This window comes from Oncorhynchus mykiss, chromosome 22 (genome assembly GCF_013265735.2).
Source record: "Oncorhynchus mykiss isolate Arlee chromosome 22, USDA_OmykA_1.1, whole genome shotgun sequence".
In the NCBI taxonomy this organism is placed as follows: Eukaryota; Metazoa; Chordata; class Actinopteri; order Salmoniformes; family Salmonidae; genus Oncorhynchus; species Oncorhynchus mykiss.
Genome location: NC_048586.1, coordinates 49,625,913 through 49,643,412, shown reverse-complemented (window position 1 = coordinate 49,643,412; position 17,500 = coordinate 49,625,913).

Genomic DNA, 17,500 nt, shown 5'->3' with positions numbered 1-17,500 from the left:
TTCCCAACCACGATCCCCCTACCCTTCCCAACCACGATCCCCCTACCCTTCCCAACCATGATATAACTACCCTTCCCAACCACAATCCCCCTACCCTTCCCAACCACGGTCACCCTACCCTTCCCAACCACGGTCACCCTTCCTTCCCAACCACGGTCACCCTACCCTTCCCAACCACGGTCACCCTTCCCTTCCCAACCACGGTCACCCTACCCTTCCCAACCATGGTCACCCTTCCCTTCCCAACCACGGTCACCCTACCCTTCCCAACCACGGTCACCCTACCCTTCCCAACCATGGTCACCCTTCCATCCCAACCACGGTCACCCTTCCCTTCCCAACCATGGTCACCCTACCCTTCCCAACAGCGGTCACCCTTCCCTACCACGGTCACCCTTCCCTTCCCAACCACGGTCACCCTACCCTTCCCAACCATGGACACCCTTCCCTTCTCAACCACGGTCACCCTACCCTTCCCAACCACGGTCACCCTACCCTTCCCAACCACGGTCACCCTTCCCTTCCCAACCACGGTCCCCCTACCCTTCCCAAACACGATCGCCCTACCCTTCCCAACCATGATCCCCCTACCCTTCCCAACCATGATATCCCTACCCTTCCCAACCACAATCCCCCTACCCTTCCCAACCACGGTAACCCTACCCTTCCCAACCATGGTCACCCTTCCTTCCCAACCACGGTCACCCTACCCTTCCCAACCATGGTCACCCTTCCTTCCCAACCACGGTCACCTTACCCTTCCCAACCATTGTCACCCTTCCCTTCCCAACCACGGTCACCCTTCCCTTCCCAACCACGGTCACCCTACCCTTCCCAACCACGGTCACCCTTCCATCCCAACCACGGTCACGCTACCCTTCCCAACCACGGTCACCCTACCCTTCCCAACCACGGTCACCCTACCCTTCCCAACCACGATCCCCCTAACCACAAATTTTCTGACCAGAGTCTATAGGGTAGTATACTGACCAGAGACTATAGGGTAGTATACTGACCAGAGTCTATAGGGTAGTATACTGACCAGAGTCTATAGGGTAGTATACTGACCAGAGTCTATAGGGTAGTATACTGACCAGAGTCTATAGGGTAGTATGCTGACCAGAGACTATAGGGTAGAATACTGACCAGAGTCTATAGGGTTGTGCACTGGCACATAAGGCAGTTCAACAGTAGTGTATAGTGTTCAATTTGAGACACACAACCTCTGTACCCTTTCTGTCAGGCCAAGGTCAACCGAGGAGGAGGCTGGTCCTCACAAACCAATGTAGATACAAAGTAGCCTTCATATCTCAAGTTTTTGAGAATAATGCCCTTCCCATCCACCCAACTGCCATGAAAACAATAATGAGTTTTTAGGATGTCCCCAGGACATCATGAAATGGTCGCCTAAAGTCTGGAGGTTTTGTTTAGTTCCTGGTAGGTCCTGAGAATGTCCCTGGGACATACTGGGAACTAGACAAAACCTCTAGGGGACAGTGACACAACGTCCTACGAATGTCAGGGGACCATGACGTATTGTCTTAAGAACGTCCAAACAAACCCGGGAACTATAAAAATGTCCCCCAGAGAACGTTCCCTTTGGACCAGCACGCAATGTCCTAAGAACGTCTTAACAAACCGGAACCATAAAAATGTAAAATAAAAGTACTGAGAGTGTTGTAAAAAAGGTTGTGACACTGTTCTCAGTGATGTCCTGGACTTAGGAATTAGGAATTAGCCAAAGGTCCCCCCAGAGAATGTTCCCTTTGGACTATAACGCAACGTTCTTAGAACGTTCTGAGAACGGCAATGGGATAACGTCGAGCTGAAACCCTCAGGAGACCTAATGGGAACGTCGCCGAATGTCCTCAGGACATCCCCTGTTTGCTGGGTGATGCCTCTGATGGAGGTTCTAAGTCTAAGTCTCAAATGGCATCCTATTCCCTATATAGCACCCTATTCCCTATATAGCACCCTATTCCCTATATAGCACCCTATTCCCTATATAGCACCCTATTCCCTATATAGCACCCTATTCCCTATACAGTACCCTATTCCCTATATGGTCTAAAGTAGTGCACTATATAGAGAATAGGGTGCGATTTGGGATGCAAAAAGGGGAAGTGAACTCTCTCAAACTGCCACAGTACAGCTCCACGGCTTGAAAACCCGGACTGAACAAAACAATCATTCACCATCTCCTAGCAACAAAGGAACCCATTCAAGCAGCCACTCACAACAAGGCTACTGCTCTTTTTACATGTCCACTTCACTCCTAGAAAGGGAATGCTGGTTCAGAGTGTTCTCTTTTCTATTTTCATAACCTTATTGTATTTGCATCAGCGGTAGAACTCAGCTAGGCTCTAGGTTCACTTCTTACGTCCCAAATGCCACCCTATGCCGTATATAACGTATAGGCCGTTGGTCAAAAGTAGTGCACTATATATAGGGAATAGGGTGCCAGTTGGGATACACAGTGTTGAATGTTCTCTCATTTAGTATGCAGGCCCAGATGTGGTGGGAGGGAGGTGTGTGTGTGTGTGTGTGTGTGTGTGTGTGTGTGTGTGTGTCAGGCTCGAGGTCTCCTCTCAGGTTGATACTGGTTCTGTGGACCGATGCTATGTTGGCGGTGTGTTAATCCAGGCCTTGTATAGCTAGCTGTTATTCCTTCACTGTTGCCAATCAGAGGGCTGTTGGCTTGGCACGCTGGTTGTGGTTCCACTACCCCACACAGTGTCTCTATATGGGCCCACCACCCCACCACCCCACCACCCCACCACAGTGTCTCTATATGGGCCCACTACCCCACACAGTGTCTCTATGGGCCCACTACCCCACTACAGTGTCTCTATATGGGGCCACTACCCCACCACAGTGTCTCTATGGGCCCACTACCCCACTACAGTGTCTCTATGGGCCCACTACCCCACTACAGTGTCTCTATGGGCCCACTACCCCACTACAGTGTCTCTATGGGCCCACTACCCCACACAGTGTCTCTATATGGGCCCACTACCCCACTACAGTGTCTCTATATGGGCCCACTACCCCACTACAGTGTCTCTATGGGCCCACTACCCCACACAGTGTCTCTATATGGGCCCACCACCCCACCACAGTGTCTCTATATGGGCCCACTACCCCACACAGTGTCTCTATATGGGCCCACTACCCCACTACAGTGTCTCTATGGGCCCACTACCCCACCACAGTGTCTCTATATGGGCCCACTACCCCACACAGTGTCTCTATGGGCCCACTACCCCACTACAGTGTCTCTATATGGGCCCACTACCCCACTACAGTGTCGCTATGGGCCCACTACCCCATTACAGTGTCTCTATGGGCCCACTACCCCACTACAGTGTCTCTATGGGCCCACTACCCCACACAGTGTCTCTATATGGGCCCACTACCTCACCACAGTGTCTCTATGGGCCAACTACCCCACCACAGTGTCTCTATATGGGCCCACTACCCCACCAAAGTGTCTCTATGGGCCCACTACCTCACCACAGTGTCTCTATGGGCCCACCACCCCACACAGTGTCTCTATGGGCCCACTACCCCACTACAGTGTCTCTATGGGCCCACTACCCCACACAGTGTCTCTATATGGGCCCACTACCTCACCACAGTGTCTCTATGGGCCCACTACCCCACCACAGTGTCTCTATGGGCCCACTACCCCACCACAGTGTCTCTATGGGCCCACTACCCCACCACAGTGTCTCTATGGGCCCACTACCCCACCACAGTGTCTCTATGGGCCCACCACCCCACACAGTGTCTCTATGGGCCCACTACCCCACTACAGTGTCTCTATGGGCCCACTACCCCACTACAGTGTCTCTATGTGCCCACTACCTCACCACAGTGTCTCTATGGGCCCACCACCCCACACAGTGTCTCTATGGGCCCACTACCCCACTACAGTGTCTCTATGGGCCCACTACCCCACTACAGTGTCTCTATGGGCCCACTACCCCACTACAGTGTCTCTATGGGCCCACTACCCCACTACAGTGTCTCTATGGGCCCACTACCTCACCACAGTGTCTCTATGGGCCCACCACCCCACACAGTGTCTCTATGGGCCCACTACCCCACTACAGTGTCTCTATGGGCCCACTACCCCACTACAGTGTCTCTATGGGCCCACTACCTCACCACAGTGTCTCTATGGGCCCACAACCCCACACAGTGTCTCTATGGGCCCACTACCCCACTACAGTGTCTCTATGGGCCCACTACCCCACTACAGTGTCTCTATGGGACCACTACCCCACACAGTGTCTCTATGGGCCCACTACCCCACACAGTGCCTCTATGGGCCCACTACCCCACACAGTGTCTCTATGGGCCCACTGCCCCACACAGCGTCTCTATATGGGCCCACTACCCCACTACAGTGTCTCTATATGGGCCCACTACCCCACACAGTGTCTCTATATGGGCCCACTACCCCACACAGTGTCTCTATATGGGCCCACCACCCCACCACAGTGTCTCTATATGGGCCCACTACCCCACACAGTGTCTCTATATGGGCCCACTACCCCACACAGTGTCTCTATATGGGCCCACTACCCCACTACAGTGTCTCTATATGGGCCGACTACCCCACACAGTGTCTCTATATGGGCCCACCACCCCACCACAGTGTCTCTATATGGGCCCACTACCCCACACAGTGTCTCTATATGGGCCCACTACCCCACACAGTGTCTCTATATGGGCCCACTACCCCACTACAGTGTCTCTATATGGGCCCACTACCCCACACAGTGTCTCTATATGGGCCCACTACCCCACACAGTGTCTCTATATGGGCCCACTACAGTGTCTCTATATGGGCCCACTACCCCACTACAGTGTCTCTATATGGGCCCACTACCCCACTACAGTGTCTCTATATGGGCCCACTACCCCACTACAGTGTCTCTATATATTGGCCCACTACCCCACTACAGTGTCTCTATGGGCCCACTAACCCACTACAGTGTCAATATATGGGCCCACTACCCCACTACAGTGTCTCTACATGGGCCCACTACCCCACTACAGTGTCTCTATGTGGTCCCACTACCCCACTACAGTGTCTCTATGTGGGCCCACTACCCCACTACAGTGTCTCTATGGGCCCACTACCCCACTACAGTGTCTCTATATGGGCCCACTACCCCACTACAGTGTCTCTATATGGGCCCACTACCCCACACAGTGTCTCTATATATTGTCCCACTACCCCACTACAGTGTCTCTATATGGGCCCACTACCCCACTACAGTGTCTCTATATGGGCCCACTACCCCACTACAGTGTCTCTATATGGGCCCACTACCCCACACAGTGTCTCTATATGGGCCCACTACCCCATTACAGTGTCTCTATATGGGCCCACTACCCCACTACAGTGTCTCTATATGGGCCCACTACCCCACTACAGTGTCTCTATATGGGCCCACTACCCCACACAGTGTCTCTATATGGGCCCACTACCCCACTACAGTGTCTCTATATGGGCCCACTACCCCACTACAGTGTCTCTATATGGGCCCACTACCCCACACAGTGTCTCTATATGGGCCCACTACCCCACTACAGTGTCTCTATATGGGCCCACTACCCCACACAGTGTCTCTATGGGCCCACCACCCCACCACAGTGTCTCTATATGGGCCCACTACCCCACCACAGTGTCTCTATGGGCCCACTACCCCACTACAGTGTCTCTATATGGGCCCACCACCCCACCACAGTGTCTCTATATGGGCCCACCACCCCACCACAGTGTCTCTATGGGCCCACCACCCCACCACAGTGTCTCTATGGGCCCACTACCCCACTACAGTGTCTCAATATGGGCCCACCACCCCACTACAGTGTCTCTATGGGCCCACTGCCCCACCACAGTGTCTCTATATGGGCCCACTGCCCCACACAGTGTCTCTATGGGCCCACTACCCCACCACAGTGTCTCTATGGGCCCACCACCCCACTACAGTGTCTCTATATGGGCCCACTACCCCACTACAGTGTCTCTATATCGGCCCATAGTCCTGTACTTCACCACTGTGGTTTGTACTGATGGAATGACGTAGGGTGGAACAGCTGACACACACACGGCTGTCAGACTGATTCTAACAAACACAGGAAACAAAACAGGGAATTTTTATTGTTTGGTTTCTCCCTGGACAGCAAAAACCCCCTTACCTTCCTACCAAATTCTGAATTAGAGTTCAACAATTTAGACTCCTGAGTTCCTGTGAGTTCCTGTGAGAGACTTAACATGGAATAGAGAGACTCCTGAGTTCCTGTGAGTTCCTGTGAGAGACTTGACATGGAATAGAGAGACTCCTGAATGCACTGAATGCCCTCTGTTGCAGCAGCTGAACACACTCAAGCCTCCCCTCCTCCTCTCCTCCTATCACCCCCTCCTCTCCCCCTGAGACACTCTCTCACCCTCACCACTAGACCTGTAGGTCAATCTAACGCAGATAGTATTTAGAATGCACATAAACATGAGGGTTGGGGTCAGAACAGACTGCTGGTGATAAAAATGCATAGCATTGAACAAGGATGCAGCAGGCAGCAGGGAGTATCATCAGCAGTATCATCATCAGCAGTATCATCAGCAGTATCATCATCAGCAGTATCATCAGCAGTATCATCAGCAGTATCATCAGCAGTATCATCATCAGCAGTATCGTCAGCAGTATCATCATCAGCAGTATCATCAGCAGTATCATCAGCAGTATCATCAGCAGTATCATCATCAGCAGTATCATCATCAGCAGTATCATCAGCAGTATCATCAGCAGTATCAGCATCAGCAGTATCATCATCAGCAGTATCATCAGCAGTATCATCAGCAGTATCATCAGCAGTATCATCAGCAGCAGTATCATCAGCAGCAGTATCATCAGCAGTATCATCAGCAGTATCATCAGCAGTATCATCAGCAGCAGTATCATCATCAGCAGTATAATCATCAGCAGTATCATCAGCAGTAGTATCATCAGCAGTATCATCTGCAGTATCATCAGCAGCAGTATCATCAGCAGTATCAGCAGTATCATCATCATCAGCAGTATCATCAGCAGTAGTATCATCAGCAGTATCATCTGCAGTATCATCAGCAGTATCATCAGCAGTATCATCATCAGTATCATCATCATCAGCAGTATCATCATCAGCAGTATCATCAGCAGTATCATCTGCAGTATCATCAACAGTATCATCAGCAGCAGTATCATCAGCAGCAGTATCATCATCAGCAGTATCATCATCAGCAGTATCATCAGCAGTAGTATCATCAGCAGTATCATCATCAGCAGTATCATCATCAGCAGTATCATCAGCAGTATCATCAGCAGCAGTATCATCATCAGCAGTATCATCAGCAGTATCATCAGCAGCAGTATCATCAGCAGTATCATCGTCAGCAGTATCATCATCATAAGTATCATCAGCAGTATCATCAGCAGCAGTATCATCAGCAGTATCAGCAGTATCATCATCATCAGCAGTATCATCAGCAGTATCATCAGCAGTATCATCATCAGTATCATCATCAGCAGTATCATCAGCAGTATCATCAGCAGTATCATCAGCAGTATCATCAGCAGCAGTATCATCAGCAGTATCATCGTCAGCAGTATCATCATCATAAGTATCATCAGCAGTATCATCAGCAGCAGTATCATCATCAGTATCATCATCAGCAGTATCAGCAGTATCATCATCATCAGCAGTATCATCAGCAGTATCATCAGCAGTGTCAGCAGCAGCAGTATCATCAGCAGTATCATCAGCAGTATCAGCAGTATCATCAGCAGTATCAGCAGCAGTATCATCAGCAGTATCATCAGCAGTATCAGCAGCAGCAGTATCATCAGCAGCAATGTCATCAGCAGCAGTATCATCATCAGCAGCAGTATCATCATAAGCAGCAGTATCATCAGCAGCAGCAGTATCATCAGCAGCAGCAGTATCATCAGCAGTATCATCAGCAGTATCATCATCAGCAGCAGTATCATCAGCAGCAGCAGTATCATCATCAGCAGTATCATCAGCAGCAGTATCATCAGCAGTATCATCATCATCAGCAGAATCATCAGCAGTATCATCAGCAGCAGTATCATCAGCAGCAGTATCATCAGCAGTATCATCATCATCAGCAGAATCATCAGCAGTATCATCAGCAGTATCATCAGCAACAGTATCATCAGCAGTATCATCATTATCAGCAGTATCATCAGCAGTATCATCAGCAGTATAAGCAGTATCATCATCAGCAGTATCATCAGCAGTATAAGCAGTATCATCATCAGCAGTATCATCAGGAGTATCATCATCAGCAGTATCAGCAGTATCATCATCAGCAGTATCAGCAGTATCATCATCAGCAGTATCATCAGGAGTATCATCAGGAGTATCATCATCAGCAGTATCAGCAGTATCATCATCAGCAGTATCATCATCAGCAGTATCATCAGCAGTATCATCAGCAGTATAAGCAGTATCATCATCAGCAGTATCATCAGGAGTATCATCAGGAGTATCATCATCAGCAGTATCAGCAGTATCATCATCAGCAGTATCATCATCAGCAGTATCATCAGCAGTATCATCAGCAGTATCATCAGCAGTATCAACAGTATCAACAGTATCAGCATTAAAAGTGATGACGTTTTTGTCTGCTTATGTATAGCCTGGTCACAGATGTGTTTGTGCTGTCTTGCTAGCTTTTAAGACCATAGGATTTGGCAACAAAACAGAAAAATATCTGGGACCAGGCTAGCTTCATCTCTCTGATAGTGGAGAAATCGGCTACCTCACAGGCTGGAAACGAGTGTTCCTTACAAGAAAAAGAATATGTTACTGTCCCTTTTTTCCAATTAACAGAAATACTTATTTAGCTTTTGGCTCATGGTAAAACAATCCCGACATGTTATGAGAATAGCTTGTTTTTGTGTTTTGCCAGTCTATTGTGTGACGGCATATCCTAGCCTTGGTATACCCTAGCCTTGGCATACCCTAGCCTTGGTATACCCTTGCCTTGGCATACCCTAGCCTTGGTATACCCTTGGCATACCCTAGCCTTGGTATACCCTAGCCTTGAAATAGTCTTGGCATACCCTAGCCATGGCATACCCTAGCCTTGGCATACCCTAGCCTTGGTATACCCTAGCCTTGGTATACCCTAGCCTTGGCATACCCTAGCCTTGGTATACCCTAGCCTTGGTATACCCTAGCCTTGGTATACCCTAGCCTTGGCATACCCTAGCCTTGGTATACCCTAGCCTTGGTATACCCTAGCCTTGGTATACCCTAGCCTTGGTATACCCTAGCCTTGGCATACCCTAGCCTTGGCATACCCTAGCCTTGGCATACCCTAGCCTTGGTATACCCTAGCCTTGGTATACCCTTGCCTTGGCATACCCTAGCCTTGGTATACCCTATCCTTGGAATAGCCTAGCCTTGCTTGGTATACCCTAGCCTTGGAATAGCCTAGCCCTGGTATACCCTAGCCTTGGTATACCCTTGCCTTGGTATACCCTAGCCTTGGAATAGCCTAGCCGTGGTATACCCTAGCCTTGGTATACCCTTGCCTTGGTATACCCTAGCCTTGGAATAGCCTAGCCGTGGTATACCTTTGCCTTGGAATAGCCTAGCCGTGGTATGACCCTAGCCTTGGTATACCCTTGCCTTGGAATAGCCTAGCCGTGGTATACCCTTGCCTTGGAATAGCCTAGCCTTGGTATACCGTACAGGTGTGGAGATATACAGTAGTGCTTGCATTAGTGGAAACTTGGCAATAGCCTGGTCCCACATCTGTTTGTGCTGTCTTGCCAACTCCCATTGTCATTGTCACACACAGAGTGGCCAGGAAGCCCAAACAGATCAGTGAACCAGGCTACGTATCTCAGACCAGGGCTGCGCTGTGTCAGAGGAAGCAGTGTTAGATCCTGTGAGAGGAGACAGAGAGGAGGAAAAAGGAGGACAGGAGGACTGGGAGACACGATGACACATTAATAATCCTAGTTTCTCACGACAGCCGCTTTCAATCCTTGAATCCTCCCTCTGTTTGCTAGCTAGCGCCACATAACAGGCCCTGGGGTGCTAGACTACAGTTAACCGACTCCTGTCGACCATGGCTAGCATGCTATTTTAGACTCATCAACAGCACAGCTTCCAGACCTGGGTTCAAATAGTATTTGAAATATTTAAAATGTTTTAAGCATTATCTCTAGTCTGCCTGTAGTGCCAGATAGGCAGGTTTGTTGGGGTTTTGTGACTATTATCTTTGGTCCATTAAGCCAGGCAAGCTCAATCAAGTATTGAAAATGATTTCAAAACAGTATTTGAACCCAGGTCTATTATAAAGAGCACAGGTTCAGCCTAAACGTTCCAAACATAACAATGTTACAGGGGCCTGCTCTGCATATGGACGATGTGAAGGGACGCCACATTAACGCCTCGGTCAAGCGGTCTTCTCAAGACTCTACATAAGGACTTTTAACAGGGAAAAGAGAGAATGCTTTAGGAAAGATGAAGAGAGAGGCTTTTCTATTCTTTCTCCTGTTGCTGCTGGACTCAATTGACCTTGAAACCCTAAAAATAGATAATTGGTTAATTGGTGAGTCTTGCCCGTAACAGCTGAGACAGACACACACACACACACACACACACACACACAAAACAGCAAGACACAGACAGTGTCACTTCACTTATCTCCACATTATTGTGATGGCCCTGATCTGTAATAAAGCCCTTTTGTGGATGAAAAAAACACATTTTGATTGGCTGGGCCTGTCTCCCAAGAGGCTGGGCCTGTCTACCAAGAGGGTGGGCCTGCCTACCAAGAGGATGGGCGTGCCTACCAAGAGGGTGGACCTGCCTACCAAGAGTGTGGGCCTGTCTACCAAGAGTGTGGGCCTGTCTACCAAGAGTGTGGGCCTGTCTACCAAGAGGGTGGGCCTGTCTACCAAGTGGGTGGGCCTGTCTACCAAGAGGGTGGGCCTGTCTACCAAGAGGATGGGCGTGACTACCAAGAGGGTGGGCCTGACTACCAAGAGGGTGGGCCTGTCCAACCAAGAGGGTGGGCCTGTCTACCATGAGGGTGGGCCTGCCTACCTAGAGGGTGGGCCTGCCTACCAAGAGGGTGGGCCTGTCTATCAAGAGGGTGGGCCTGGCTCCCCAGTGGGTGGGCCTGGCTCCCAAGTGGATGGGCCTGGCTCCCCAGTGGATGGGCCTGGCTCTCTAGTGGATGGGCCTGGCTCCCCAGTGGATGTGCCTGGCTCCCCAGTGGATGGGCCTGGCTCCTTAGTTGGTGGGCCTGGCTCCCCAGTGGATGGGCCTGGCTCCTTAGTTGGTGGGCCTGGCTCCCCAGTGGGTGGGCCTGGCTCCCCAGTGGGTGGGCCCATGCCCTTCCAGGCCCACCCATGGCTGCACCCCTGCACAGTCATGGGAAATCCATTTCAATTTACTGATTTCCTTAAATGAACTGTAAATCGTTGAAATTGTTATATTTTTGTTCAGTATATAGTAACCACTCCCCCAAAAAAATAGTTTTTTTGTTTTTCACATTTTTATACATTGAGTATACAAAACATTAAGAACACCTGCTCTTTCCATGACATACTGACCAGATGAATCCAGGTGAAAGTTATGATCCCTTATTGATGTGACTTGTTAAATCCATTTCAATCAGAGTAGATGAAGGGGAGGAGACAGGTTAAAGAAGGATTTTTAAGCTCTGAGACAATTGAGCCATGGATTGTGTATGTGTGCCATTCAGAGGGTGAACGAGCAAGACTAAAGATTGAAGTGTATTTGAATGGGGTAGGGTAGCAGATGCCAGGCTCACTGGTTTGTGTCAAGAACTACAACGCTGCTGGGTTTTCCATGTTCAACAGTTTCCTGTGTGTATCAAAAATGGTCCACCAACCAGGCAGTTCTGAGGGCAAAAGGGGGGATGCAACTCAATATTAGGAAGGTATTCTTAATGTTTTGTAAACTCAGTTGTTGTATGGGAGTCTATGTAATAGAAAGTTTGCAGGCTGATAGAGGAATGTTGAGCTAAGATGGAATCGAACAGCCCTGAGAACATAGTGTTATCTAAGTAACAGCCCTGAGAACATAGTGTTATCTAAGTAACAGCCCTGAGAACATAGTGTTATCTAACAGCCCTGGTAACATAGTGTTATCTAACAGCCCTGGTAACATAGTGTTATCTAACAGCCCTGAGAACATAGTGTTATCTAACAGCCCTGAGAACACAGTGTTATCTAACAGCCCTGAGAACATAGTGTTATCTAAGTAACAGCCCTGAGAACATAGTGTTATCTAGGTAACAGCCCTGGTAACATTGTGTTATCTAACAGCCCTGAGAACACAGTGTTATCTAACAGCCCTGAGAACATAGTGTTATCTAGGTAACAGCCCTGGTAACATAGTGTTATCTAACAGCCCTGGTAACATAGTGTTATCTAACAGCCCTGAGAACATAGTGTTATCTAACAGCCCTGAGAACAGTGTTATCTAACAGCCCTGAGAACATAATATTATCTAGGTAACAGCCTTGAGAACATAGTGTTATCTAACAGCCCTGAGAACATAGTGTTATCTAACAGCCCTGAGAACATAGTGTTTTCTAACAACCCTGAGAACATAGTGTTATCTAGGTAACAGCCCTGAGAACATAGTGTTAGCTAACAGCCCTGGTAACATAGTGTTATCTAACAGCCCTGAGAACATAGTGTTATCTTCAGCCCTGAGAACAGGGTGTTATCTAGGTAACAGCCCTGAGCACAAAGTGTTATCTACAGCCCTGAGAACATAGTGTTATCTAACATTCTTGACAACATAGTGTTATCTACAGCCATGGTAACATAGTGTTATCTAGGTATCAGCCCTGGTAACATAGTGTTATCTAGGTAACAGCCCTGAGAACATAGTGTTATCTAACAGCCCTGGTAACATAGTGTTATACCAAGGCTAGGCTATTCCAAGGATAGGGTATACCAAGGCTAGGGTTTGCCAAGGCAAGGGTATACCAAGGCTTGGGTATACCAAGGCAAGGGTATACCAAGGCTAGGGTATACCAAGGCAAAGTATGCCAAGGCTAGGGTATGCCAAGACTAGGGTATGCCAAGGCTTGGGTATGCCAAGGCTAGGGTATGCCAAGATTAGGGTATTCCAAGGCAAGTGTATACAAAGGCTAGGGTATGCCCTGGTAACATTCTGTTATCTAACAGCCCTGGTAACATAGTGTTATCTAACAGCCCTGATAACATAGTGTTATCTAACAGCCCTGAGAACATAGTGTTATCTAACAGCCCTGAGAACATAGTGTTATCTAACAGCCCTGAGAACATAGTGTTATCTAACAGCCCTGAGAACATAGTGTTATCTAACAGCCCTGAGAACATAGAGTTATCTAGGTAACAGCCCTGAGAACATAGTGTTATCTAGGTAACAGCCCTGAGAACATAGTGTTATCTAACAGCCCTGAGAACATAGTGTTATTTAACAGCCCTGGTAACATAGTGTTATCTAACAGCCCTGAGAACATAGAGTTATCTAGGTAACAGCCCTGAGAACATAGTGTTATCTAACAGCCCTGGTAACATAGTGTTATCTAACAGCCCTGAGAACATTGTGTTATCTAACAGCCCTGGTAACATAGTGTTATCTAACAGCCCTGAGAACATAGTGTTATCTAACAGCCCTGAGAACATAGTGTTATCTAACAGCCCTGGTAACATAGTGTTATCTAACAGCCCTGAGAACATAGTGCTATCTAACAGCCCTGAGAACATAGTGTTATATAACAGCCCTGGTAACATAGTGTTATCTAACAGCCCTGAGAACATAGTGTTATCTAACAGCCCTGAGAACATAGTGCTATCTAGGTAACAGCCCTGGTAACATAGTGTTGTCTAACAGCCCTGGTAACATAGTGTTATCTAACAGCCCTGAGACCATAGTGTTATCTAACAGCCCTGGTAACATAGTGTTATCTAACAGCCCTGAGAACATAGTGTTATCTTACAGCCCTGAGAACATAGTGTTATCTAACAGCCCTGGTAACATAGTGTTATCTAACAGCCCTGAGAACATAATATTATCTAGGCAACAGCCTTGAGAACATAGTGTTATCTACAGCCCTGAGAACATAGTGTTATCTAACAGCCCTGAGAACATAGTGTTATCTACAGCCCTGAGAACATAGTGTTATCTAGGTAACAGCCCTGAGAACATAGTGTTATCTACAGCCCTGAGAACATAGTGTTATCTACAGCCCTGAGAACATAGTGTTATCTAACAGCCCTGAGAACATAGTGTTATCTACCAGCCCTGGTAACATAGTGTTATCTAACAGCCCTGAGAACATAGTGTTATCTAACAGCCCTGAGAACATAGTGTTATCTAACAGCCCTGAGAACATAGTGTTATCTAACAGCCCTGAAAACATAGTGTTATCTAGGTAACAGCCCTGAGAACATAGTGTTATCTAGGTAACAGCCCTGAGAACATAGTGTTATCTAGGTAACAGCCCTGAGAACATAGTGTTGTCTAACAGCCCTGAGAACATAGTGTTATCTAGGTAACAGCCCTGAGAACATAGTGTTATCTAACAGCCCTGAGAACATAGTGTTATCTACAGCCCTGAGAACATAATGTTATCTAACAGCCCTGGTAACATAGTGTTATCTAACAGCCCTGAGAACATAGTGTTGTCTAACAGCCCTGAGAACATAGTGTTATCTAGGTAACAGCCCTGAGAACATAGTGTTATCTAACAGCCCTGGTAACATAGTGTTATCTAACAGCCATGAGAACATAGTGTTATTTAACAGCCCTGGTAACATAGTGTTATCTAACAGTCCTGAGAACATAGTGTTATCTAACAGCCCTGAGAACATAGTGTTATCTAGGTAACAGCCCTGAGAACATAGTGTTATCTAACAGCCCTGAGAACATAGTGTTATCTAGGTAACAGCCCTGAGAACATAGTGTTATCTAACAGCCCTGGAAACATAGTGTTATCTAACAGCCCTGGTAACATAGTGTTATCTAACAGCCCTGAGAACATAGTGTTATCTAACAGCCCTGAGAACATAGTGTTATCTAACAGCCCTGGTAACATAGTGTTATCTAACAGCCCTGAGAACATAGTGTTATCTAACAGCCCTGAGAACATAGTGTTATCTAACAGCCCTGAGAACATAGTGTTATCTAGGTAACAGCCCTGAGAACATAGTGTTATCTAACAGCCCTGGAAACATAGTGTTATCTAACAGCCCTGGTAACATAGTGTTATCTAACAGCCCTGAGAACATAGTGTTATCTAACAGCCCTGAGAACATAGTGTTATCTAACAGCCCTGAGAACATAGTGTTATCTAACAGCCCTGAGAACATAGTGTTATCTAACAGCCCTGAGAACATAGTGTTCTCTAACAGCCCTGAGAACATAGTGTTATCTAACAGCCCTGAGAACATAGTGTTATCTAACAGCCCTGAGAACATAGTGTTATCTAGGTAACAGCCCTGAGAACATAGTGTTATCTAGGTAACAGCCCTGAGAACATAGTGTTGTCTAACAGCCCTGAGAACATAGTGTTATCTAGGTAACAGCCCTGAGAACATAGTGTTATCTAACAGCCCTGGTAACATAGTGTTATCTAACAGCCATGAGAACATAGTGTTATTTAACAGCCCTGGTAACATAGTGTTATCTAACAGTCCTGAGAACATAGTGTTATCTAACAGCCCTGAGAACATAGTGTTATCTAGGTAACAGCCCTGAGAACATAGTGTTATCTAACAGCCCTGAGAACATAGTGTTATCTAGGTAACAGCCCTGAGAACATAGTGTTATCTAACAGCCCTGGAAACATAGTGTTATCTAACAGCCCTGGTAACATAGTGTTATCTAACAGCCCTGAGAACATAGTGTTATCTAACAGCCCTGAGAACATAGTGTTATCTAACAGCCCTGGTAACATAGTGTTATCTAACAGCCCTGAGAACATAGTGTTATCTAACAGCCCTGAGAACATAGTGTTATCTAACAGCCCTGAGAACATAGTGTTATCTAGGTAACAGCCCTGAGAACATAGTGTTATCTAACAGCCCTGGAAACATAGTGTTATCTAACAGCCCTGGTAACATAGTGTTATCTAACAGCCCTGAGAACATAGTGTTATCTAACAGCCCTGAGAACATAGTGTTATCTAACAGCCCTGAGAACATAGTGTTATCTAACAGCCCTGAGAACATAGTGTTATCTAACAGCCCTGAGAACATAGTGTTATCTAACAGCCCTGAGAACATAGTGTTCTCTAACAGCCCTGAGAACATAGTGTTATCTAACAGCCCTGAGAACATAGTGTTATCTAACAGCCCTGAGAACATAGTGTTATCTAGGTAACAGCCCTGAGAACATAGTGTTATCTAGGTAACAGCCCTGAGAACATAGTGTTATCTAGGTAACAGCCCTGAGAACATAGTGTTGTCTAACAGCCCTGAGAACATAGTGTTATCTAGGTAACAGCCCTGAGAACATAGTGTTATCTAACAGCCCTGAGAACATAGTGTTATCTACAGCCCTGAGAACATAGTGTTATCTAACAGCCCTGGTAACATAGTGTTATCTAACAGCCCTGAGAACATAGTGTTGTCTAACAGCCCTGAGAACATAGTGTTATCTAGGTAACAGCCCTGAGAACATAGTGTTATCTAACAGCCCTGGTAACATAGTGTTATCTAACAGCCATGAGAACATAGTGTTATCTAACAGCCCTGAGAACATAGTGTTATTTAACAGCCCTGGTAACATAGTGTTATCTAACAGCCCTGAGAACATAGTGTTATCTAGGTAACAGCCCTGAGAACATAGTGTTATCTAACAGCCCTGAGAACATAGTGTTATCTAACAGCCCTGAGAACATAGTGTTATCTAGGTAACATCCCTGAGAACATAGTGTTATCTAACAGCCCTGGTAACATAGTGTTATCTAACAGCCCTGAGAACATAGTGTTATCTAACAGCCCTGAGAACATAGTGTTATCTAACAGCCCTGAGAACATAGTGTTATCTAGGTAACAGCCCTGAGAACATAGTGTTATCTAACAGCCCTGGAAACATAGTGTTATCTAACAGCCCTGGTAACATAGTGTTATCTAACAGCCCTGAGAACATTGTGTTATCTAACAGCCCTGAGAACATAGTGTTATCTAACAGCCCTGGTAACATAGTGTTATCTAACATCCCTGAGAACATAGTGTTATCTAACAGCCCTGAGAACATAGTGTTATCTTAGTAAAAAAGTAAAAGCTCCGTCTCCAACCTCGTGTGTGTGTGTGTGTGTGTGTGTGTGTGCGTGCGTGTGTGTGTCTTTACATTCATTGTTGATGCACTCAGACTGTGTGTCTCTGTTGAGTTATGTTGACTAGTATAAACAGCCTCCATGCTCCTTATGTTC